Source organism: Balearica regulorum, chromosome 1 (assembly GCF_011004875.1).
Source record: "Balearica regulorum gibbericeps isolate bBalReg1 chromosome 1, bBalReg1.pri, whole genome shotgun sequence".
NCBI lineage: Eukaryota > Metazoa > Chordata > Aves > Gruiformes > Gruidae > Balearica > Balearica regulorum.
The window spans coordinates 99,125,825-99,151,792 of NC_046184.1; the positions used below are offsets into that span (position 1 = coordinate 99,125,825).

The following is a 25,968-nucleotide window of genomic DNA, read 5'->3' on the forward strand; positions in this document are numbered from 1 at the left end:
TTGAGATAGGGACCTTGATGTTGTAAACCAAAGGGTAACAAACTTTAATTAGGGCAACAACAAAAACTTGAGATTCTTTTACTTTAGGGACTTTGGCATTTTATTAATTAGAATGAAAATGAGACTTTAAAGTCTCTGTGGGAATTTGGAGCAGGAGGAGAAGACAGAGGGAGGGACTGGCTCAGGAACTCACCCTGAATTAATTTTCATATTTGACTTCCTCACAGTTCATGGCTACTTCTGGCAATATTTTGATTAAAAATTCTGCATTGAAATTTCAAGATTTCCAAAAATTGGTGATCTTATTTTAAAAAGTTCTAATTTGAAAGAACAAGTATTTTGAACTTTTTTCTCGATTACGTTTGCCAACAAAATTTTACTCCTTTCAGGTTTAGTGCCTTGTGCGATGAAACATTCACACTCTCTGCCACCCACTTATGTGGTGACAGAACTACATCAATAAGTTGCATCAAATCATGACAAATCAATATCTGAATACAGAATAATTTTTGTCAGAGATAATTATTTCAGGTGTATCGTTCAATTATGCATTTGGGGCTCTCTCTTAAGTGATTATTGACAGGATTTTATGATTGATAGTTGCTGCTTTGAGGTTTGCTGATTAGCTGTGATGGTTTGAACAAGTCACGTGTGAAGTTTTGTCTGTTCCTTGATCAGGTGACTGCTTGAGTACTTCTGGCACAAATACTGACTCATAAGACTTTGAAATGAACTTTCACAGATTTGTGCCAGCAGACACAAATTTATAACGGCCCAAAAGAGCCGATTTCTCCCGTTAATGCCTCAGAGAGACAGGGACTCTCATGGCCTTGTAATTCATGTTGCAGCTTCTATTCTTGGTCAGAAAAGCATAGTTGCTCAAATGCTGTCATGAAGTAAGCACAAACTTATGTGGAGAGTCATTATGATGACTTAGTGAAAAAAGTCAAGTGATTATTAGCAGCAATGGTTGTTCTAGCTTTGATAAGTACGAACGTGAAGCACGCTTCTCATATTTACAGCATATGGGCATTCATTTAATTTTTAGATATAAATAAATAGGTTGACTTTGTTATGTAGTGCTTTATAGACTTTAAGTTCTGACTGCCTGCTATAGGCTGTTTCATTAACAGGCTGCACTGTCTATATAGATGTGATCAATGTGGAGAGTCTCCCAGGAATCCTGAAACCAGAACAGATGACAGGAGAGCCAGAGTTGTCAGGTTTGTCAGCTACAGCTTTATTTCTTGTCTTTTGTCATTTAAAAATATTTTTGAGAAGATGCCTATGTTCTCTTTCCCCTTGCCCCCTTCAAAAGCATGGGCAAAATAAGGCTTAGTGTAGAGTGTGTGTATATATATATTTAAATATAAGGTCTGATTCTTATTAATTCAAGCAATTAGCAACTATTGGGTCTTGCTTATCCTTTTCTCATGCAGAGAAATTGATTCATCAAAAGCAGCTAATGAGTGCCAGGTTCAGAATGAAAAATAGTCACTGATGGTATTTATTTAATCTGTGGAACTCCTTGCCCCAGGATAATGTTGCTGCTAAAAGTTAACATGAATTTAAGGAAATCCTGTACCAATTCATAACACAGAAATCCTCTGAGGTCTATGAAAAATGCCTAAACCACAAATCGGTGGAGGAGTGTTTTAAGGAAATATCAATATGTACCTTGTCCTTTCCTTATGTCTTTTAAGCATCCACTTTTGGCTACTGTCAAAGGTGGGCTATTGGGATAAATTGGTCTTTGTTTGACACACTAGTGCTGCTCTTCTAATTCATCAAGAGTTCAGCCTGCTTGTTTTGTAGGCTATATTAAAAATAGACTGGTCTTGCAACTAGAGACTTTACTTTGGGGGGGGGGGGCGGGGGGGGAAGTAGAGTTCCACTCTTTAAGCATGCCTGTATTGGTTTTCTTTGTGTGTTTTTATTATTTCAGCTATCTTGTTCCATAATAACCATGTTTTAATTTATTCCTTGTAGCTGGCATGATGGTTAGTTCATAAAATGACTATTTTCAGTTGTCTCTAAATGCCTATAAATCCAAGACATATTTTGCTAGTATCTATCAGGTTTTCCCAGCGTAATAAGTAATTACCAGATAGTCCTTGTAATCTTGCTTTCTTTCAGTGGTAAAATGGAAAAAGTCTGAAAAGAATTTGAGATTATTTTTTTTTAATGAGGTGAGCCACACTGTTTTGTGGGGTTTTGTCCATAAAAATTGACAAAATAGGTGATACATTTCCGCTCAGTTCACACCTTCTGAGCACCTATTCAATGTTGTCCCTTGCCAGAAAAACAGAATGAATTATGCATAGATGATAAAATTTTCTTAGCTGTCTGTGAGCTTGTCATGACCTGTGCATGATATGTTTAGCCAGGTCTTTTGCTTTTAAAGGTTTTCTGATAAGCATTATCCAGAAATCTAAATATAAAAGCAAATAAAAAAGATTGTGGATTTCCCCTAGAAAGAGAGTTTGCTGAACAGAAACATTCCTACTATTAAAGCAGTCAGCATGTTATGTTTAACTAGCAGCTCAACAATAATAAAATTGGACTTTTAAAGCAGCATATTTTCAGCTAAATCACAGTATTTCTCTGCACTTTTATTGGAAGCACTTAGGCTCTTTCAGCACCGCCCTTCCCCTGCCCTCTTTCTATCTTTGTAACTGGAAGGCTCTACAGTGTGGGAGCTTTGTTCCCTCTCTACCCTGAGTCTGGCCCTAAGCATCAATCTCCAATGGGTGAGGCGTCTGCTTTTAGCTCTGGTAAACTTAAAAATAGGCCTCTCCACTGAAGACTGTGGAAGTTTTGCTAAGTTACAGGAATCTCTCTCCTCTGAAAGTTTGCAGCTAGAGTGAAAGGAGAGAAAACACAGTATGGTTTTGCTTGCTTGTGCCTGCTTGTATGGCTGGTGCTCTTGGGCAAAAATATTTGGAGTGGTGTGGTTTTCAGTGTTTTGGGGTTTGTTTGTTTGTGGTTTTTTTGGTTGTTTGTTTTTTTTTTTGTTATTTTAACAAGTGTCCATGGAGCAGCAACCCTATAAAAGAATGGCCTGAGAGGAGATGGAGGATGACACCTGCCTCCTTGGTTGTCTGGTTGTGACTGTATGCAGTGGGGAGATCGTGCTTTAGCAGACTGGTGAGGGCTCTTCTCATCCCGAACATCAGCTGTTCTCCCTGTCATTACAAGACAACCTCTTAGTACAACCCTTTGCAATCCTGTGCAGGGGAGTCTGCTCAGGCAGGTATTTACATTGGTCTACTTGTCTTGAGAGTAGTCACTGCGTGGCACAGTTCAGTTTTGCTCTGTGCTTACATAATATTCCACTCTAGTTGCTTTGCCCTCCTTACAGTCCCCAGCAATCGCTTTGGTGTGTCCTATGCCCTCTGGCTAGGCAGCTAAATACTATATTTTCTTTGAGTTTGCTGCAGTGATGTAAAGCTTTATCATAAATGATGCATTGGTTTAGCTCAATTATTTGCTATATCAGTGCCTGTACATTTAAAGAGAGGTAAAGTGTATATATATATTTTTAAGTAAGGCCTTTGAAAAGTTAGGTTTCACCATTTTCCTTTAGTATTAAGGATTGGAGAGTTTATATCAGAAGCTGCAATTGACTACTTATAAAAAAATTACTTAACTTTCTGTGGTATTTCTCTTTTCTGGGAAGTGCACAGTATAACTTGTCTGCACAGAATAGCAGAATCTGCTTTAACTTAACAGGCACGTACACTGCAAAAACGGTATTAAAAATTTTTGGATGTGGTGGCTAGCAAAACAACCATCATCAGAAGCAAAAACGTTGCAGTGAACTCTGTATATGGAATAAAAATATTTTTTTCAAGATGTTGTAAAAACAAGCTCTGAATAGGAAGCAATTGCGTGACCCAGAATGAGTGAATAGAAGTCTGCTGATTTAAGCAGATGCAAGAAAATTCAACCTGTTTGGTGATTGCTAAATTCCCGTTATATGAAACAAGTTACTGCACAGAACTTAAGGAACAGGTGTTAAAACATTACTACATCCAGTGTCATCCACATGTGTTACAAAGACCTTATCTAACAAATTAAATGTTGGAGGGTCACTAGAAACAAAGCAGTGGCTGAAGCAACTTTTGAACTGTATGACTTCTGGGGCTTTGGGTTGATATCAATCGAGAGCCATACTTGCAGGTGAGAAGAAAATCTGTGGGTTTTTTCTAGCAAGATTATTCAAAGACAACTTTCTTGTTGTGTTGAAAGAATCTTAAGATTAATTTAGAATAACCTGAAAACTTGTGGCAAAGTATTTTCTTACAATTTCAGATTTTCTTCCAAGTTTTTGCCAATCTGAGACAGATCACAGTATTTCTTATCCTCTTGCTTTACTTTGCAATGCAAAAAAAAAAAAAAAAAGAAAAAAAAGAATTTTTTATTCAAAAGAGAAATAAGTTTCTGTCTTCATGTTCTTATAATTTCAAAAATGTTATAAATTTTGAAAAATCTTTTCTGTTTCAACCTTTTTTGAGAAGTGTGAAGCTTTGCACAGGGCTTCTTTTAGACTTCTGTGTTATAGTTCCTCAAGCAAAGTAAAGGTAAACTAAAAATCAAGCCTGACATTATGTTCTAAATCTAGGTTTTGGCATCAGAAAAAATAGTTACATTCATTACATTCATTAGAAAAACATAAACTGGACTTTCTGAAAAATCTAGTTGTTTTTTCTTTGGATGTCAGAAAACAAAGTGAGATGGTGAGTTTCTATCACCAAACTTCACAAATTTGTGTTTTTCTTCAGTATGGTCTCCTACCCAAAGATAATAGTACAAAACAGAAGGGTAATAAAAAGTAATTTACTGTATTGTCCAAGTTTATCTTCTCTGAGGAATTAAAATATTCTCAAACTTTCCCCATCTATTTATATGATGCTATTTTAATTGCATGTCAATGTCTTGGAAAAGGGCGGGTGACGAATTGCACCCACAGGAACGTTTGGCACATAATTTTTTTTGGACTTTCAATTTGATGCAGCTCACTCAAGGCAATAAACATGACATTCCTGGAAAAGGAGTGTATTACAGTCAACTTGATGTCACGATTATTAATCCCCAATCAATCACAGGACTTTCTGTGACAGACTAAATTTAAAAAACCCCAAACAACCAAACAACAAGAACCCAAAATAAAAACCTAAGCAAGCTTTTGGCCTCCCCAGTCTTCTCCCACCCATCCCCAAATCTTAAAACAGTACAGTGCATTTTCAAGTGTTAAACAATCAGAACAAAGACATTACAGGTATAATTATGGTTTATTGATCTCTTAAGGAGAATGTAATATGCTGTAAAAGACAATATTTATCTAAGAAATGTTTTTCAAGCAAGAGAGAGTGGAACATCATGACTGAACTTGCAGAAATGGTCTTCCTGCAAACAGAGGAGAATAGTTGAATAGTTATAGCAATGGCTCAGGAATCCAGGATTTCTTGGTCTGTCCTCACTCCTATCACTGATTTATTATATCTTACAAATACGTTGTGCAAGTCATTTGTAAACTACCTAACACAAAAGTTGGCCACTGGTTTCCTTTCATATAGATGTCTTGTTTGCTTATGTCATTTTAATGTCTTTCATATGATGATGTACATACTTCTCACCTTCACAATGAACTCTAGAAGCATATTAAAACTTCTTGCTTTGAAGTTTGTAACCAAAATCCTGTAGTGCCTGTGTTCAAAGGGTTTGCACGTTTCCTAGCAAAAAACTTGATCGTGCGCCTCTGTTGATGAAGCTGTAAGCATCTATAGGCCACTAGGGGTGTTGAATCTTTTGCACAGTTTTTTAACTCACTGGCTTTACTCAAAGTCAAATACGGCTTCCAGGGACCACATTCATCTCCAGGGCAGACCAGGCAGCAATATATACTCTACCTTCTCTACAAGTACATAAAGGATGTTTTGTCTAGTGCTTCCCATTCCTGTCTCTCTTTGAAATTGCTTAGGCTGATGTATCTGCAGTCTGACCAGGCCTTAGCTTCAATTGAGCAAATCTTCACTGGCAGTTGCAGCTGGTGAAACAGAAGTAATTTATTTTTTATTAATATCTGTAACTTTAGGTATTTTGTGGTTTTGGTTGGGTTTTTTTCTTTTTTTCTGCTAAAAAATATATATATATATCTTGTCATGATAAATATATATATATGTATGTATAATGAAAATTCTGGTCCTCTTGCACTTCTGATTTCATCTGTGAAGTAATTAAAAACCCCTGATATTGATTATGGATGAGGTTTTTTTTAAAAAAGGTATATTTTCCTTCTAGTTCCTGTGTACACTTCAAAATTTTTATCAGTGCTCATGGAGATAAAATATCAACACTGCTGATTCAAGACGTCCACTGTTTCATATAAGCATCCCAACTTTTGGTTGCTGATCTGTATCTGACTCCTTTTGATGGCTGCTCTTCATTTATAACTTCTCCTTAGAGGGGAGAGCAAGATAGGAAACTTTCCCTTCTGGAATGAGTGAAGCCCAGATCAGTCAATGACCTCATATGTTTTTTAGGCAGAAGCCTTGGATCCTGAATTTCTTAGAAACTCTAAATCTGTTGATAAGGTTGTAAGCCTGTTCATCGCAGAAGTGCCATTGCACAGCTCAGTATAGCTACCCCAGCAGTTTACTATTTTCCCTGACAAGGCAAAACAAGCGGCATTTATAACAATTTTTGTACAAGTGACCCACAGCAGTCAGCTTTGCAGTGCAATAAAATAAATCAAATGCTCTACTTCCTGCTTCCTTGGATAGCAGAAAGATGGGCCAAATGAATCTTGTTTTGTCTTCATGATGAGTGATCTCAGGAAAGGTAATTGACCTTTCTGATTCAATTATTAAATATCTGGTCAAACCTGTCTGATAAGCAAGCTCTAGACATACAGAGTTTATTATTATACAGTAATGTGCTGAAATGAAAGTCTTTCAGTTAGAGTACAAGGGTACTGTACTGATCCATGACTGTACACTTAATTCTCACTTATCAAAAAGATTAGCTTTGGTTAAGTGCTAAAAAAATTGTGCCGAGCACATTTTGAGACAAAAAACAACAGACAATTCCTGCCTTACAATGAGTAGGTGGGAACTGCTGAAAGCGCAAGAGATAGAGGCATATGTTTAAGCAAAGAGGGCGTTTTACATGTTGTGGTTTTAATATAATATTAGTGTTGCTGATACTCAGGCATGAGCTTCAGAAGAAACAAGGCTTTAAGAAGATTTGCATGAGGACTGTAGTTTCCCAGGCTGTGCTGGAACAGCTGGGCTGAGGAGCAAAGATACCTACAGCTGCATTCATCAAAGAATAGAGGAGACGATAATCAGGAGGTGTTAGGCAACGCGGGCAAGAGCTGAGGCCAGCGTGGTCCTTACAATTCCTGCCCTACCAAAATGGGAGACATACAGCCTGATATGGCAGATTCAAACTAATTCACATGCATTTGCCTGCTGAGGGAGCCCTGGTTTTGCACATTGATTTTGTTTGAGCAGCTTTTTGTTTCCTTAATCATACAAATTTGTTCTTTGGACAAAGGTAAGGATTGGGATCGATGGAATGTTAAGAAACGGTACCTATTTCTGTATCTTGACTGAAACAGAATTTGTCTTTCGGAGAGATCTACTATTTATTCAGGGTTATGCTGATGGCTTAACATTGTTGACTTGCAGCCACGTTATTGACAATAAAGGAATTACGTTTCAAAGTGAGGATTTTCTAGAAGATATTTTGTAGGTTTTAAAAGTAGCACTGTCAGGAAGGATGACCTGGAAAAGGAAATTGTCTTTCTCTTACTTCCAGTAGTGGGAGTTTCTGAGGACTGAGTTGTTTAGTGCAAGAAGGCAAAGCAGGATTCAGAAATTGAGCTGTCATTTCCCACTACTGCAATGGAAGAGATGACACAAGTCACAGTACAAAGATAACTAGTTTCACTCTTACCCTTGGCAAGGTTGATGATTGAAAGTCAGGCTTGACTTTTAGGTGAGGAACCAATATAATGCAGAAGCATGTACTCTGAAATTAAACACACAAGATAAATGAGGCTGGAAGAGAGGGAGGGAAGGAAAAAGCAAGCCAGAAACTCTGTCACCCACTTATGTATACTGCTTTTATTTTTTTTTTTCTTCTCTATGCTGTACTTTGTTAAGTAAGTACTATCGTTAAAAAAAAAACAAAAACAAACCAAAAACCCCCAAAACAAAAAAACCTGCACCCCCCAACCCCCCCCCCCCCCCAAACAACAGAAAAACCCAAACAAAACTCCACCACCACCATAAAAAACCCCAAACCAACCCAAAATCCCCAAACAAACAACTCCTCCTCCCTCCCCCCCCTCCCAATGAGGCAAAAGTTTTGGTGCTGTGACCCTGCTAGATTCTCATGTGAAGGGAATCTACTTAAATGATTCCTAGCAGTTGGGATGGTCCTTCATTTTATTGCTTTTGGAAATGAAAAATATGCCCTGACTTTTCTTTAACTGCTACCAGATATTAAGCTGTCAACCTTCCAGTGTTCATTCAGCACACGTTTTTAGTGAGACACAGAATGTCACAACTAACTGATGATCGATCCAGAATACTACAAGTGCCTTGACCAAATAACACCCTTAAAGGTAAATGTGGAGGGTCTTAATCTGACCTTCCTTACATTGATTTTATAGCTCTATTGCCTTTTGCGGAGGCACTTCTCATTTATACTGAGAGATCAGAATCAGACCAGACACTTCTGCTTAGAAGATAATACCATCAGTATAGCAACTCTTTTTTTTTATTTAATAAAACTAATAGATTAATGCTTTTATATTCCTTATTCCTCTTTAAGTTAAATTCAGTCTTCATAGGAAAATCTACTTTATGGCTGCATTAGAAGCAATTGTCATTGAATGCTAATATGATTCTTACAAGTCAGTGTTTGGATCTTTTTGCTCATGCCTTGTAGTAAATCTAGGGACAAGATTCACATGGTAGCTTCCTCTGATATGCCGTATATCTTTACTGGTTAAATCATTGGTCTCATTCATGTACTGCTCAAATTTTCCTTACGAGTCTGGAATTTAAATGTATGCCAGTATAGTTTTATCTTCTTTTGATTATACCTAGCATCCTACCAAAAATTAGTCCCAGAAGCTCTGTTAGGAATACAACTTTAAGAGGTGATTCCTGTTCAGGGCTTCATGTCTTGAATCTAACTTGTTCACATGTATTGATCCATGTAAATCTAGTCAGAAAGTGATCGAATAGTGTATTCTGTGGACAGAGAGCCTGGGAAGAGTGTGATTTAGGATAACATTTGGTCATTTGAATTTGGAAGCGGCAGGTGGGAAAATATTTCATCAAGAAAAAAAAAACACAGTAGCTCTTCATGAGGGAGGAAATTGTGGGAGTCGAATCTTATCTGTTCACATGTATTTCTGTGGAAAAAAAAAACTAGAGATAAACAGGGCCAATTTTTATGGCTTCCTATACGGACCGCTATCTTGATCTTGCCAGCCCCCTGCACGCCGTGCATTGGGAGTTCCACACAATCCACAATTTTCTCTTAAGATATAAATGCTGCTGGAGAATAGCTGATATATTACTTTTGCCCTATATTGGTCTTAAAACAATTTTCCCCTCCCTGTGTGAATCCTTTCTTGTAATGTTTTATTCCATAAAGGCTTTACTTACCAGCAAAAATTGGCTGTGTAATCTCCCCTCTCACACACACAGTTTTTCTCCCTGCTGGTTTTTTATAACAAATCCATTATTTGCGTGTCAGCTTGTAAATTGATAACAGCAATGTCTTTGTCTGAAAACAATATCCAGGAGATATTAATTTCCACTAAATATTCTAACTACTCTTGCAGAGAGGGTAATTTTTTCTGGCATTAGAAAGTATCTCTCTGATGTTCAGAATGATCAAAATCCTTGTCATCTAAATACTTTCCTAATTTAATCATATTCTTTTTGGGAATGGGTGAGGTTTTTTAAATTTTATTTTACTCCATAAATTCTTCAAATCCTATGAGTTCTGAGAACTGTAGCCTTCTTCAACTGGTATGTGAGTGATGCTATCGGATTGGACTGAACTGCTTATTTCATTATCATTGGCTGGTATTGGTACCTAATACAAAAGACCTACTGTTGCTGATAGTTCACAAAATGCTGTCATCTTAGTACCTATGAATACGTTTGTTTCTGCGAAGACAAACAGGTCGCAGAAATGCTGCAGGTCTATTGTTTTAATAGAAGAAACCAACAACTTGCATCACCGACACCAATCAAAACAGATACATCTGAAAACCTAGAGGATTTTGAGTTTTGTGACTGGCATATCTGCGATTAACAACAGATGGTAATTTATTTATGGATGCTAAAGTTACTTGATTATTTTCACAGGAAAAATAAAATCATGGACTCCGAAGTACTTTTTGTGATATTTTCTCTGGAGCGATTGTTATGTTTTAAAGCAGTAGTACCCAAACCTCTGTAGTGTCTGACAAAAAATATGCCGCTCTGATGGTCTGCTCATGTGCTTTCATAGTGTGTGCTTAACTCTACAATACCTTAAGGGAGTACTGTACAACTTAGCATTGATTAAACATTATTGGAAGTCTTCCGTGGACTGCGAAGGAGCCAGAATTTCATCTGCAAATCTTAATGAAAGTTATAAAACACTTAATCTCTCTAAGGCAGAGCGATTTCTTTTCTCTTCAATGACAAAAACCTTCATTAACACAGAAGGAAGGCTGTGACTTCCTGTTTCCAGTCCTTCCAAACTTCAGCTTCAGCAAAATTCAATTACCTGCCAAGTCTCTAGCTCCAGTCTCCAGCTGAATTTAGTTTTCAGTTAAATTGATTGTATGAGGTATATCTGCATTGCATGAATGAGAAATTAAGTGGTGCAAAGGCTCAGTTGGGTAGAAGCTGTTGTTTGAGGTGACCAGAATTGCCAGGTAGACTGGAGGGTGATCAAAATGCTCGCATCTACCCTGGCAGTATGTTTTACTGCAGCGTTCTGTAGGATGATAAAGTTTGGATGTAATTAGACATGATTTCTCAGCAGGTATGGTCAGGGATGTATGGGCTCAGAATGGATAAATGAAAATGTTAGAGGATATCATTGCCTTAGTTGTGAAATTAACAACCTTTTGCAGAGGCGGGGAGGTGGGGGGGTGGCAGGGTAAGAGTAAATAATTATTGATGGAGGTGGCTGCAGATAGTGATGTATACGTGATCATATATTCACTGGAATATTGCTCAAAGCAGTGCTGCGCTTTGATCTGGGACAGCTGGATCAGTTAATTCAGAAATCGGGTATGACTCTGTCAGTCTTATCCTTCTGCAGAATAACCAAGACCTCTGGTTGAAATTAGCGATCTTTCCTGAGTTGCAATTTCTTGCAGGCTTGCAGTTGGATTACTATGTACAAGTGAAGAATGTTCTATGATTTCCCCCTTCCTATTCATATTGTGAAAGTTGAATGCAGAGATTATGGTCATTCACTGAATGGTAGTTGTAACAGTAAGAAAATCTCAGATATACCCTGCTTTTCAAAGTATGGCTATTTGAATACATGGACATTTTGGTAGTTGTAAGCATGAGGAGAAATGCTTTGTTCGCCACTATCAAACTTACATCTCACACAATGTTTTCAACTTCTTTTTTAGTAAGAGTGAACTCTTAATAGTCTAGGAACATCTCTCATGTGGAATGTGCTGTGGGAAAAGTGCCTGTTTGCTGAAAAGGGGCATGGACTTGAAAAGGTGATTTCCAAGTTTCTAGGCAAACTATGCAGAGCTCCACAAGGCGCTCATCTGCGTGTTGAGGCAGTAACAGGGGCTAAATTTCGGACATGCCTCTTGTAAAGAGGTCTCTGTCAATAACAAGAAAAAGGGCTTGGGTTTTCCTACAGCCCAGATCCAGTTTGCTTTCAGGGCAGCAAAGCAGAGAGCAACGATGCACCACCACATACAGGGTCCCACTGGGCCCTGAGCATTAGCTTTGTATTTGCCAGATGGTGCCTGGTTACGGTTTTATGATGGCTGCTCTGCTGCAGGACTGTTTGTTGTGGTCGATGCAGAATGGAGGAGACTGCCTATTCTCTTCTTCATACCTGTTCCTGCAGCCTTTCGCTTATCCAAATAGCTGGGGTCCCAGCTGGGACCCAACTTGCAGGGCTGTGTGGGTAGTGAGGAAGGAAGACACGTTACCAGTGATTAGAGCAATGAAGAAATCTAGTACTGGCCACATTGAACAAAGCAGAAAAAGCAGATCTTAGGACATTAGAAGGGAAAGTCCACATGAAACAAAGCCTACAGGTAGAAAGAAATGTTGGCCTGAAAAGTTTTTCCTCTAGGAATTATTGCATAACTACACTTGAAAAATTTCTTAAATTATGCTTGAAATAAAGCCAGTAGCAGCTATTCTGAAAAAAAAAAAAATCACCATTTTTTTTCAGATTGACCAGTTAAGCCAGCTCAGTGAATTAAGGACCCTTGTCCATTTATCAGGTATTTGCATTTAAAAATCTGTGCACATTCAGAACAAGGAATACTAAGTAAAAGGATGTGGAAAAAGCTATGTTTTACATAGTTAACAGACTTATCAATGAGTCAAGACCTTGTGCTTTGAACATTATTTCGATAAGGGAATAACTACATGGTACTTCTTGATAGCCAATGTCTTTAGCCTTTGACAGTGAGTATATATCCTCAATTTGTGCATATAATTTGGGAATAACTAAATGAATGAAAGGCACACTCATGCTTCTAGAATGACTTGAAAACCTGGCTGAGCATGCAGTTACAGATTAAGGGTGCAAAATTTGTGTGAGATTTTGTGGTTGGTGTCTCTTTTGAAGTTTAGTTTTAGATATCGTGTAATAACACCACACACACTAACCTACACTGGGAAGATGTATGTGTGGTTAACTTCCGAACATTTTATGTCTTCCTGTTTGCTTTCCTGAATTTTCTAGCTGAGTGTCTCTTTGGGGCTGAATATGTGAGTCAGACTTCTGTATCAGATGACACACTGGTGGTGGTTTGGTTTGGTTTGGGGTTTTTTGTTTTTGTTTTTTTGTGTTTTTTTTAAATATGAAAGGCAAGTCAGAGATCTTCAGTTTCTCTTAATTGAGCTGTTCCTCCCAAACACGTACTGGTTAAAGCTAGAAAACTAATACTTGCTGAAACCTTAAGAAAAGGCAATAGTAAGGAAATCTTTGTATGCCTGTGATCTTTAGATTTTCTCTTGTCTTAAGGGGGAATGGAAAAAACCCTTAGCATTCTACAGCCAATATATCTTGTAACCTGAGTTTAGAATTGAGAAATTGAGAAAAATACTTTCTCAGCTTTGAGCTGAGTAGAATACTTTGTTTCTTCCTGTAACATTTCCTATTCATTTCCCAAATGAATTCTTTAGCCCCAAAAAGGCTGGCTGAGATTGTGTGACCCTTAGGTGTAATAAGGTCAAATTATCAAAAGCTTTCAAATAGCAAAAATAAACAAATCTCAAAAATAGAATTAACTTTCCTCTTCAAATAAAACGCAAACTTTTTATATTAATCATTGTTGCTTGCAACACTTGATCTGGAGCATTGCAAGCACCATACTTGCAAGCTGTGACTGGAGTCCTAACGAAGGATAGCAATGCCAGCTGCTCATGTAGAACACCCACCACCCTCTGACCTCCTGCACCTTGGTGGTGTTAGCCACCAGCTCCACAAGTGGTACTAGCAAATTTCCACGCACTCCAGATCTGCACTTAGTAGTAGATGCTCCTTTTGTTGGTCAACCCAGAATTCAACTCTATGTTTTCAAGCGTTGTTTAAAAACTCTAATATCCATATAGTACATTTACTTCACTTTAAAGTTGGCAAACCACATCAGCTTTCTGAAATGGTTTTTGAAGCCATCCCAAACTCTACTGTGCATTATCAAATCCATTTTAATTAAAGCTCAGTTTCAGTTGATAGCCTCAAGCCATAAGCTCCATAACTCAATTCTTCTGTCGACCATGTTGAACAGACTCCTGCTGAATTTTGAGCTTAATATAAATCTGCAGAGATTTTTCTGAAGCTGTTCAAAGGGTGTTTCTTTGCAGTGCTACTTCTTACTAGAGCAATTTGAAAGCAGAAAGTATAATCACATGCTTTTATATGGCTGAAACATAAATTTGCTAAAAAAGGTAGTTCACTCTGATCTACCTAATGTATTTTTGGCCCCATCAACATTGTACTTTTTCATAGAGAAAACACATAATCCTCTGTCAGTGAAAAGATGGGACTGTGTTATTTGTCAGTTGTGGATGCAGTGGCAATGCCTACCTATAGGCCTGGGCATTATGTAGCATTTATAATGAAAAAGCACCTGTCTTGCTAGAAAACAAAAAGCTAAAAGTCAAAGAAGTGTAATCTGTGTTATTTTTTTAATAGCAAAGCAGCAGTGGATACCTTTTTCTTCATGTTCCTGGAAATGGTTGTTTGGGACAAGCCAGCTTGGATTTATCAAGGGCATATCATGCTTGACCAACTTCATTTCCTTCTATAATGAGATGAGCAGTGGTGTTGACAAGGGGAGAACAATGTATGTTGTTTACCTCACCTTTAGCAAGGCCTTTGGCATGGTTTCCCATGTTATTCTTGTAGCCAAATTGGTGAGATATGGATTCGATAAGTGGATGAGAAAATGGATGGAAACTGGCTGAACTGTTACACTTAAAAGGTTGTGATCAGTGACACAAACTGACGGCCGATTGCTAGTGGCATCTCCCAGGGGTAGATACTGATGCCAATGCTGTATGATGTCTTCATTAACAACCCGGATGATGAGGTACAGGTGCACTCACAGCAAATTCGTGGTAGCTGCTAAAGTGGGGGATGCTTTTGGTGTGCTGGAGGGCAGGACTGCTGTTCAGAGGGACCTGGACAGGCTGGAGAAGTGGGCTGGCTGGAAACTCCAGGATATCAGCACAGACAAGCGCAAGGTCTGGTCTCTGGGCTGGGGACACCCCGTGCAGCAGCATCGTCTGGGCCCACAGCAGAAAAAAACAGCTTTGGAGAAAAGGACCGGGGGTCCCTTGGGATAGCAATCTGAACACAAGTCAGCAGCAGTGTGCCCTTGCAGCAATGACAGCCAACTGCGTGCTGGGCTGTGTTAGTGTTTTTCCCCTCTATTTGGCACTTGTGACACTGCACCTGGTCTGGTAAATCTGTGCTGGCTGTTCCCAATCGTCTTCTAGTCCTTCATGTGCTTGGGAAGGTCTTTGAGGAGAATTTGTGCCATTACCATCGAAGCCACAGGAGCTGGGCTTACATGATACCCTCCATTGAATGATGTGGGATGGGATGAGCAGCTATTGTATGAGACAGTATTTATGGAAAATCAGTAAAAGTAGATGGGTGATTTTATTTGGTCTGTTATAGACTTGAAGCATGTGATGTCTAATTGTGACACTATGATATAAAGCTTCCTTTGCACAGGAACAGTAAAGGGAGTTCTGATTCAAGATGAATGCTGCCAGTATATCAAAAACAACCAAACAAAAACCCCAGCTTCCTCTCCAAAACCAACAGCTTGGAAGATCAGCTAAAAATATTGGGGAAAAACATAAAATATCAACACTTTTTTACTTTATGACCAAACAGAAAATGCTGCTTTGTAGTAGCTTTTAAAATTAGTTTATATGTATATTTATATGTGTGTGTATAAACACAATTTCTGAGCATTTTTGAGGCATAAATTTAAAAATTGAGTAACTTTTTTTTTTTTTCTCCAAATAGAATTTTGTATGCAAGTAAACATTGTATAAATGGTCCTGACATGGAAATATCCTGTACTGGGGCATAGAAGAAGATTGAAAACTCAGTCATTAAGATATTGTCTTTAAAGCTTCTGAACATCCCTGCTTATGTATATTAGGAAGAGATCTACAAAATCATTTTGCCAGTGTTTGAAGCATATGTCAAAAAATGAAGTAAGAGGCAAGATATGGAATTAGCTTTGATGTTTTCTTTTCCAGTCTATATATTTTCTACAGGTCTTCAGTTCTACTCGGACCACTATGACTAAAACTGTTACTTTACGAGCTAGCCATCTTTCTAATAATAATCTTCTCTTTCAAATAATTGCTTGTCTACCTTTAGTTCTGCTGCTCTAATTCTAGTGAAGTTCAATTTTTTGTTGTGCTTTCAAAAAAAAATTCAATATTTTATATCGTGTTGCTGCCTTCACCTTCCTTTTGCATAGACTTTTAGCTAACAACCGTTTTGTGGCTTTTCTGGAATAACTTAGTGACATACATATTTCTATCTTCTTAGAGTACTAGCATAATGGGATGCTAATACCTTTCAGACTGCCATCTTCTCTGTGTAGCAAAAAATGTTAAAACTCTACAAAGAGGTGGTATATTTTGTTAGAAATCCTATTGTTTGATTCCAGGCATCTTTGCATCTTCAGAGTTTTGGTTTCACTATTAACCTTTTCAAACACAAGTGTAAGAATAGTAATAGATTCTCAAACACTAGCCTCTGTCTAAATAAACAGATTATCAAGATGGCAACCAGTAAAATAGCTGTGCAACAGTTCTTTAGTTTGTGGAATGGAACAAGTTATATGCTGGAAATAACTGTAAATACATAGCCTATTTCTGCCCAGATTACTCACACATCAGTTACTGTGCTGATTCATTCTCGAGAATGATTTTCAGCATGCCAGAACTGAAGAAAAAAATGTTGATTTTCTTCTGCAAGAAGAACAAATTCATAAACTGATAAGTGCATTTTTAAGCTGTTTTTTATAGAATACTTCCAGTGACTAATTCTGCTAAACAGCTAAAGAGCCCCTCATCAGTGCACTTGTGTCTTTTTGAGCAGTTTAGGAGTGTTAAAATTCAATATATGCTGGTTAATTTTGATTAAATAGATATAAGAAAGTTGTGAGCTAGTATTTCATTAGGTAAGAAAATATCTTAAACCTGATTTTGATGTAAAATATTTGCCTTTGTTGTTAAATGTGTATCATTCTATCAAGAATTTTAATATTTGTCTTAAATTTATTGTTGAATTAATCTTTGTCAATTAATATTTATTTTCTTAGAATGTGTGGAAAATCATTATAAGCAAAACAGCTGAAATAAATTATGCCAGCTCATGTTCACATTTAGAAATGTTTTGCTAGTTCTAGTGATTACTCTGGTTTGAAAGAGGATCCTGGCCAGATTCACCTCTCATAGCACTTCCCTGATGCCAGTGAAGTTGCAAGAGGGTGGAGTTGTTCTGCAACTTTTATATTGCTGTTACTCTGAGACCTGGCTGATTTAGGCTTTCGGCACTAGTGATTCACAATTCCCTGTTAAGCCAGGGGAGGTCAACCTGCAAATCCATAATCCTGTTCCCTGGCCTGTAAGAACAAACAACTCATGTCCCCTGTAGCTTTTCCTCTTGGCTCTGGCCAGAACAAAAGTGTTATGGCTCTTTCCCACATGTGGCGTAAGCAGGCGTGGGTTCACTGAACCCGAGATCAGAGACTGAATTGTGCTGAATTGTGCCTGTTTTGTCACAGGGAGTTCTGCATTTTGATAACCTGGTGGATACCTGTCTAGGTATGTGGCAGAGTTGTAGCATGAAGCTCTCAGGAGTATCTGTAAAAGGCTATGTAGTTTGTCCCATCTGAAGTTGGACATCATTGGTTTAGTACTAGGGCACTGGAACTAAGCCTTTCTGACAAGACTATCTTATCTGTCGCACATAGAAAGTGTTTCACCAAAAAATAGACACAGTCTGAAATTTCCATTTGATTACATTTGATAGATTACACTTTCACTTGGCGATATTAGTCAATAAATGCTGCCTTGCTAGAAAAGCATCACATGCTCTAAAACAAGCAACACAAGCAAGTTTGTATCTTCAAGTAAAGATTTTGTGCTGTGTGAAAATGAACAGTCGCTCTCTGGAAACCTGATCAACGAGACCTGCATTACATCATACTGGCAGAAGGATTTTCTTATCATTTGCTTTGATGAATATCTAGGTTCTAAACTGAAAGGTGTAGGTGTGTGAGTAAGGAAGCAAGCCATGTATACCATCTGCTGTGTCATCCTCTGATGGCCTGCACTTGGTGACTAAGATAATTTCCTTTTTTTTTTTTTTCTGTTTTTCTTTTGTCTCAGTTAGTAGCTTTCTCCCAGCCTATCAGTAACCAGCAATTGCTAAAATTCAGTTAGCATACATAACACCTGTGTTTTCCTCTGTGAGCTCTATTCAACACTTGGTGAAGGCTGAGATGCATCTTTGGGTGCAGTTCAGGCAGTTTACACCTCTATTTTGTGTATAAATACGCCAGTTTTTAACTATACATTCCTATATTTTCTCCTAGTCCCTTCTACTCAAGTACGTATAAACATGATTTTTAAACTTGCTTCTGACAGCGAGTAAGAACAATTTGCAAGCTGTTTCACTTTATTTTCCTTGCACCAGGACACCTCGGTCAGTTGGAAATGTTGCTGCAAGCAGATTTCTAAGCAGCAGGACTAAATGGGCCTTTTTGTCTCAAAAGAGCTTCTGTGAATGAGGCACTCTTAGTCAGCTTCTGCTGTGAATTAACAGTATTTCAGCATCCTGTCATCAAAGAGGCACCAACATGACCAAACAAATGCAGTAGTAGTAGTAACCTCTTAGTCAAATGTGCTTGCTCATCAGCAGAGTTCCTCTTGTGAAGAGGATAGTCAGTAGCAGCCCTTGGTAGCAAAGCACAGCGGAGCAATCAATCGCTTGCTGCCCAGGAGCATGGTCGTGTGGCTCGCGATGTGCTTGTTGACCTTCCAGGCTCTAATGAGAAAAGCTTGAAAGTGGCCAGGCCACTCTCCAACATTTTTGAGAAGTCCTGGCAGTCTGTCAAAGTTCCCACCGACTGGAAAAAGGGAAACATAACCCCCATATTTAAGAAAAGGGAAAAAGGAAGACCCAGGGAACTACAGGCCGGTCAGTCTCACCTCCGTGCCTGGCAAGATTATGGACCAGACCCTCCTGGAGACTATGCTCAGGCACATGGAAAATAAGGAAGTGACTGGTGACAGCCAACATGACTTCACTAAGGGCAAATTGTGCCTGACAAACTTGGTGGCCTTCTATGATGGGGTTACAGTGTCGGTGGATAAGGGAAGAGCAACTGATGTCATCTACCTGGACTTGTGCAAGGCATTTGACACTGTTCCGCACGACATCCTTGTCTCTAAATTGGAGAGACAGGGATTCAATGGATGGACCACTCGGTGCATAAGGAATTGGCTGCATGGTCACACTCAGAGAGTTGTGGTCAACGGCTTAATGTCCAAGTGGAGACCAGTGACTAGTGGTGTTCTTCAGGGGTCAGTACTGGGACCGACACTATTCAACATCTTTGTCGGCGACATGGACAATGGGATCGAGTGCACCCTCAGCAAGTTTGCTGACGACACCAAGCTGTGTGATGGGCTCAACATGCTGGAGGGAAGGGATGCCATCCAGAGGGACCTTGACAGGCTGGAGAGGTGGGCCCGTGCGAACCACATGAAGTTCAACAAGGCCAAGTGCAAGGTCCTGCACGTTGGTCGGCACAATCCCGAGCACAACTACAGGCTGGGCAAGGAGTGGATTGAAAGCAGCCCTGAGGAGAAGGACTTGTGGGTATTGATTGGTGAGAAACTCAACATGAGCCAGGACTGTGCGCTTGCAGTCCAGAAAGCCAACCGTGTCCTGGGCTGCACCAAAAGCGGTGTGACCAGCAGGTCGAGGGGGGTGATCCTGCCCCTCTACTCCGCTCTGGTGCGACCCCACCTGGAGTACTGTGTCCAGCTCTGGGGGTCCCAGTACAGGAGAGACATGGAGCTGTTGGAGCGAGTCCAGAGGAGGGCCATGAAGCTAATGGGAGGGCTGGAGCACCTCTCCTGTGAGGACAGGCTGAGAGAGTTGGGGTTGTTCAGCCTGGAGAAGAGAAGGTTCTGGGGAGATCTAATTGTGGCCTTCCAGTACCTGAAGGGGCCTACAGGAAAGATGGAGAGGGAGTGTAGTGACAGGACAAGGGGTAATGGGTTTAAGCTGAAGGAGGGTTGATTTAGATGAGATGTTAGGAAGAAATTCTTCCCTGTGAGGGTGGTGAGGCACTGGAACAGGTTGCCCAGAGAGGCTGTGGATGCCCCATCCCTGGCAGTGTTCAAGGCCAGGTTGAATGGGGCTTTGGGCAACGTGGTCTAGTGGAGGGTGTCCCTGCCCATGGCAGGGGGGTTGGAACTAGATGATCTTTGAGGTCCCTTCCAACCCAAACCATTCTATGAAAAAAGGTTATGAGGAGCTAAAAATTGTCCTTACCTGGACTGGGATTAAAAAAAAACCACAACCAAACAAACCCCCCCCAAAAAACTTGTGTCTGAAACATGCATTCTTTGGAAATAAGGGAGTTGCAGATTATAAACCTATCTGTAGATAAAAAATTTTCATAAATATATTTTTTTTTTGTCTCTATTATACCGGATGGTTGTTCTTCAGCAATGAAAATATAAATACTTAAAGAAGTGGACAGCAACAGGTATCTTGGTTATTTAGGATTAGATGAATCTTTCTTTCATTATTGAATTAAGGTTCTTCCCACATCTTCATATTTATTTTGCTGTTACTGTTGTCAGACGCTCTTAAAAATGAGTCAAGTTACCCCAAATCATGAGATTTAAACCAAACAAAACCACCAACCTTTTTTCTACTTTGTTAGCAAGGTAACTCATTTTCATGAGTTTTATAGCAGTTCTGAGACCAAGAATCTTGTTGAGACAAGTATATTGCACAGTCTTTTGGCTGCAGCAGCTGGATTTATCAGATAGGCAAGCCATCTGAAGCAGAGACTGGCATTGCTGTATTGGTGATCCTGGTCTTTGTAAAGCACAAGGAAATATCAGTGATTGAGAACTGTGGACCCATTAATGTTGTGCATTGTTAATTGCAACTTGAGCCACACTAATGCTGCTCAGAACTTCTGCAGTGAACCAAAACTCAGGATTAATGATGTCCAAGGTCTGACGGTTTTGATTTTGGGTTGGTTTTTTTTTTGTTTGTTTTAGATCCTGGTTGTAGCTTCTGGTGCCTGTAAGGGGAAAAGAAAAATCCATAGTTACCGGCAGGGTTTTGTTTCAGGTTTTAGGTCAAAGACACCACTCTGGTAAGATGAAAATTAATTTTATAGTTAAATAAATAAAAAAGCAATTTGCTATGCATTCTTATGAGATTATCACAGTCTTCCCAAATGTTGGCCATGTCTAAGCAGGGGGACATTCAAGAGAGTTTAAAAGTAAGTGCTAAAGAGGATTAAGTTATAACAATTCAAGTGCAATTTACCTCTAAATGGAAGCAACACTTAAAGGTTTAATGCTCTTTAACTAATGCTCCAATTGACTTTACATCTTCAGGTTATTTTCCTTATCTTTCTTTGAGACTCCTCTTGTCTTAAAATAGGAGATATTTCTGCTTAACCGTATAGTTATAGCTGTTAGGATGGGCTTTTTGACAGGACCGACCCAGCCCAATCTTGCTGCTACCAACTAATTACGGTGGCAACAGGGTTGGCTTGCCCAAGCCCTTTCAGAGTGCCTGCTTCCACAGTGTTACTGTACGTTGTTGCTAGTCTCAGAAAGGAGTCGAGGTTCCCAGTTCTCCTGCTTCATGGTACTATAACTGTGGGGTCAAAGGGCTTTTAATGTTTGACCGTGTTTGCTTACTTATTTTAGTGTGACCATGCTTTTTTGTATTATCTAAAATCTTCTGGGTTTGCCTTTTCTCTAACGCAGTAATAGCACTTACTAGTTTGTGTACATTTACAGCCTTTCAAAATGTTTTCTTCCAAGCTTCTTTCAACAGTCTTCATCCATACCGAGATCTCTTCTAGGTAATATAAGGATGGAGAAACCAATGTCATTCTGAGCTGATGTTCTTTCTCTCACATGGAAGGGTTTAACAGGAGGTTGTGCTCCTCTCTTCTTCATTGACAAAACCCCACTGTTCTTCAGTGTTTTCACCCCTGCCTATAACCTCTCCTTTTTAAAAATAACTTTTTTGCCCCAGCCTCTATGAATCCTGAGATGTCTCCCCTCAAATAACAAGTTAATAGTAAATACTTTGTGATAAATATGGGTATGTCACAAGTTACATAGTGAGCATAGAGTAAGTATAGTGTGGCACCTGGATGCTCTGAATGACTGAAGATTAAGAGCAATTTTTTTTTTCTTTCTGTTAATTTTCCTTGGTGAAAGTAAAATAAGCATATAGCTTTATTACTTGTGGAAGTATAAGACTCTTTTAAATTATTGTCAGTATTAAAAAGAATACATTTTCCTGAATGTGGGAAAACAAAAATGTTCCAAAGAAGTTAGAGAAGGCTGTCATGTGATATATAATATTTCTCAGTAAAACCTGTGGAGTATTGAATGGTTAAACACAGCATGTGCTGCATCAGGGAGGTCATTGTTGGCCACTGGTTAGCTAAGTCCAACTAGAACTGTCTTCATCTACTTCATTTGAGTTAATTGTTCAAGGACCAAAATTTTTAATAATTTTCATGAGTAATCTGAATTATAGCAAGAGGAAAATAAGTCTAAAGGTTTGCCAAGTATGATTTATTTTCACATTTGTGGCGCTTAATGGTTTTTGTAAATTTCAATTTGTGTTAGATAATTTATATCAGCTTCAATTTACATCAATTTTGCTAGTGCATGGGTGTCTCTTTATGGTTAAGGGAATTAATAATATGAAGTTACCAGACACTCATATTAATCAAATGTCTTATTACAAGGAGAATGACTTTTATTATCATACATACAAGACCAAAAGAAACACTAATTGCCTTGGTTTGGTGCAATTATTCAGTAGTTATCTAGACAATGACAGTGTAGGCAGGCCTTTTCCTGTGTTATACCTTCTTTATCATTCAGGTGATTAACGTTCACAGAAGCTGCCCTTCTTGTCTAAACTGAGGTTACTCCAGTTAGTTTTATACTACAAATATTTTAGTAATTTTACTAACATCTATCTCTAGAAGTGTGTATCTGCATGCACACAAATTATGCACGTAACACAGTTAACTATGAGTTTCTATAACCTACTAAGCCAAAATTTTCTCTAACACCCTGCGCAATCCAAATGGAACTTTTTAAGCTAGATTGTAAATCAAAACAGAATCTAATGTATTTTATTTTTCATCTTTATTTTTGTGTTTCTATGACCGTAGCATTTATCTATCATATAGTTCTCCTTTTTCATCAGTAATGGTGTACTACAGAAAAATAACAAATTATACTTCATATTAGATAGCCTATTGTATGTTTACTCCTCTAGATTAATGTTTTCCATCCCCCCCCAGTGATTACTGCTTGCTTGATTTAGTTGTTTTCAGATAACAAGGCCTGGATTTTGTTGCTACGAATGCTACTTGTATAGGTTCCCCATCTCTTCTAAAAACAGAAAAAAACAATTTTCTATAAAGGATTCTGGTAATGCAGTATAGCAATCATTTTCTGTGTTAAAATCAACTATAAATGGAACCATTTACGGTGGTTTGCTGCATTAGCTGAACGAGTCATAATGGAAATACTTTGAGTGTCGGTAGTTCCGACATACACATATAGGCATATAATGTGTGCTGAGTGTGAGTACAGCAAGCTGTCAAGAACTCGCACTTATTTCCTTTCCAATTGCTGGAAGGTTTTCCTTGAAAAAATAATCTACGTGATGGTGGAGGGGAAGTTTACTTTGTTACCAAAAGACCCAAACCAAAATGCAACATACTTGTTCTGTTCTAAATTAACCCTTTTTTATAAAAATGGGAAAGTATTGTTTTGCTTGCTCTCTCTTATTCTTCAAAGAGAAGAAAAAAGAAAGGAGATAGTGAAAGGCAACAAATGCATTCCTCAACTTATATAATTTATTTCTTTAAACAAAAATTGAACATTCTTCTTCCAAAAATACATCTAGCAATTTTGATGAACCCAGCCAATAAGTATGATTTTTAAGTGGTTGTCTGAAGCATAGCCATGTTCTGTGCTACACTTTCATATCTTCAAAAAGGCATTTTAATAACATTTCAGATATTTCAATCTAATTTCCTGTAACATATTGTCGCGTGAAAGGGTACAAGTCTGATGTGTGGCTGAGGGAGGCCCTCCCGTTGAGTCACGAGGTTCAGAAAGGACCCCCTTGCTTTCTAAACTCCTTCTCAGAGAGGAGCCTTGGTGCGGCTAGGTCCAGTCTTAGTCCCAGACCTGGTCAACGGTTTATGTCTAAAGGATTATGTGGGTAGCCATTTATCAGAGTCAACGTTTGCCTGTCAGAGCCCTACTAAGGACTTTCACTGAAACAGTTTCGCAAAGTTGAAAAGAAAAAATAGGTAATTTATTGGAGTGACAGATATAAAAGTTCAGAATTGCCGTTGATAAATGCACTAACTGCAACAATTTTGAGCTCAAGTTAATAGTTCAGCGCTTTTGTTAATGATAGTTTTCCCGGGGTAACATCCGACGTAATCGGAGGTGCAAGTCTTACCAAAGAGGCGTCCCTGCTTGGGGAGGAGAGAGGTCTAGGCCCGTCGACCCATCCGGATAGTTGGAGTTCTCGTCCTCAAAAAAGAGGATTCTAAATGCCAGATTTATACTTTTGGCGAGGTGGGACTAAGGTCTTTTGTGTCGATTGGCCCTTAACAAGGCTTGTTGTGCAGTTGATCTGGGCTGGGGGAGGGAGTGGCAGAGAACAAAGGCATTCAGTGTAGAGGAGCGGTGGTCTGTTTAGTTTTACCAAAGTAACGTCAAGCTGTGAAGGCTCCCCCTCACCCCAGGCATCACTTAGTTGATTAAGGAGCAGACCCGTCAGGCGCTGCATCTTGTTAAGATGAACAAATTGCTTATCTCCTGCCCCTGTTCAGGTCCGGTGCTTATCAGTGCAAGATAAGCAAGTTGCTCCATCCCTGCTCTCGCCCAAGCTGGACTCCCCCAGGGCCCCTTCTGCTGGCTCATAATGGCCCTGTATTCCGCACCAACAAGCCTGGACAAGTCCAGCATCCCACACATATTTCCTTAAAAATAATTTCTAACATACTCATAAACCTGTGTATTAAGTAACTCCAATACCCAGCAGTAGTTTGAAAGCTTTTAATATTTGCATGTGCATTTGTTCTCTTTTCTCCTGCCTTGTACATGGAAGAATCAACTCATCTGGAAATCCTGAATCAGTAGCATCACTCTATTTTCTAACTTTAACCAGCAATCTCAGGTCAAGACAGAAAAGAAAATGTTTGTATAGAAATATTTAGTTTCAGTATTTTTTCAGTCCAAAAGTCATAGTTTCTAAAAGCTTGAATTAAAGGTTTTGATAATGTTATAAATCAGAATTTTGGGACATTTCTCCCTCTACTTATCTCCATTCAATATTTTATTTAAAATTATTCTTTCATTTTGGAGCTCAATATCTAATGTACGTGGTTCATTCTGTCTCCCATTCTATGCCTAGGACTCATTTAGCGCTTTTCTTTGCTAGATCTTATTTCAGCCAAGTTGTTTGTTCCTATTTTAACTCAAAATGGTACAGCAAGATTCTGATTATTAGTCCTTAATACATTTTGGGGTTTATATTTTTGCTTAACATCTTGGATTATAATTAAACTAAATGTCCCTGAAAACTTGAAATAAGCTTGCTACTCATGGAAATATTAGGTTAGAAATATTGCGCTCTTGCTGAAACAGAAGCGATGGGCACAAGCAGCTCCTGACTGATGTTTCTCCGGCTCATCACCAGACATATCCAGTGTCACAGTCTCCCTGAATAACCCCTTCCAATACATGGTTGTCCTTTGGAGTTATGTAGAGCGTGTTTACTTTTTTTTTCCTGAAAATTTAATTCTCAATTTATTTGTTATTTATCATTCAGTTTGGGAGCATCTTTCCTATTACAACTTCTAAA

At 38.7% G+C, this 25,968-nt stretch overlaps 1 long non-coding RNA gene across 1 annotated transcript in view; it reads left to right on the forward strand.

Moving 5' to 3' along the window:
* Positions 1–2,979: 2,979 nt before the first annotated feature.
* LOC142604078 (uncharacterized) overlaps positions 2,980–25,968 on the forward strand; it is a 142,298-nt gene continuing 119,309 nt past the window's right edge. Inside the window, exon 1 of the long non-coding RNA XR_012837972.1 lies at positions 2,980–3,147. This is a non-coding gene — a long non-coding RNA (uncharacterized LOC142604078). The remainder of the gene's footprint in view (positions 3,148–25,968) is intronic.